Source organism: Austrofundulus limnaeus, unplaced genomic scaffold, assembly GCF_001266775.1.
Source record: "Austrofundulus limnaeus strain Quisiro unplaced genomic scaffold, Austrofundulus_limnaeus-1.0 Scaffold3182, whole genome shotgun sequence".
Taxonomy (NCBI): domain Eukaryota; kingdom Metazoa; phylum Chordata; class Actinopteri; order Cyprinodontiformes; family Rivulidae; genus Austrofundulus; species Austrofundulus limnaeus.
In genome coordinates this window covers 25231-26177 of record NW_013955584.1, presented here as the reverse complement: position 1 = coordinate 26177, position 947 = coordinate 25231, and the positions used below count along the sequence as shown (strand labels likewise).

Sequence of the window (947 nt, the reverse complement as noted above, 5' to 3'; positions counted from 1 at the left end):
CTTCAGCACCACGTTGAGCTTTTTAGCCCCACCAGCTTCGTCAAGGTTTTCTCCGGCTGCTGGTTTGGAACCGTGTCCGAGTGAAGCTGCTGCCAACTGCAGTTTAGTTTTGTTTTGTGTGAATTTGATGAAAGATTCTAAAAGAGACAGCGGAGGTAAAACTCACTTCCAGAGACCCTGCTTCTAAATTAAAACATTTCAGCCGACTTATTCAAATTTATTTTCACTTAATTCCAAAGGGATGTTTTTTTTTATTGAAGCTGTGAAATTATTTGTTGTTTTTTGTTTGTTTTAAACAGTTTCAAAAGATTCCAAGTGATCTCCCTGAAACAAAACCAGAATGACATTCATAGGAAAGTATTATAAAGGCAGATCTTTGCTTCTGCAGCTGCACATTTTGTGTGTTTTATAGGAACGGGAAAAGGTTTTCAGTCTGACAAGTGCCTTCCTTCTCAAAGGACCGGTGCTGGACCTTTTTCTCACGACACGATTATCGCTCCACTTTTACCGGACTGGTGTTCTCAGTATTTATTAAAAACATCTTGCACCTTAAAATGACATTTCTAGTCAAGAAAACATGAAAAAAGGAAGCTTTGTTTTCTCTCAGAGGAACTTTTTGTAAAGTGTAAAAAAAAAGACACGATATGGACTTTTTAAATGTAATAATCCATCTCGATGGTTTGCAGATAAATGCATAAAATGTGTAAATGCCCTCGTCGTGCGCGTGTAGTGAGGTTGTGTGTTTTCATTCTAGAAAATTGTATTATAGTCTGGGAGAAAGGAGGTGGGTTTTTGTGAATTATATTTAAAGAGAAAACCCATAAAAGATGCGATTACTGCAGAGATGTTTTTTAATGTTGCTTCCTGTTGAGAGTTGGGAGCAGATTTAGGACTTTTATTTTGAAGTCTGTGGTAAAGATGTTTTGGGAACTTGAACAGGACACAGG

General features: G+C 37.5%; 1 protein-coding gene across 1 annotated transcript in view; it reads left to right on the top strand.

Moving 5' to 3' along the window:
- Positions 1 to 556, top strand: part of LOC106511757 (FH1/FH2 domain-containing protein 3) — a gene marked incomplete at its 5' end in the record, with an annotated part of 6301 nt that extends 5745 nt beyond the window's left edge. Inside the window, 1 exon segment of the mRNA XM_014000498.1 lies at positions 111 to 556.
- Positions 557 to 947: the final 391 nt, after the last annotated feature.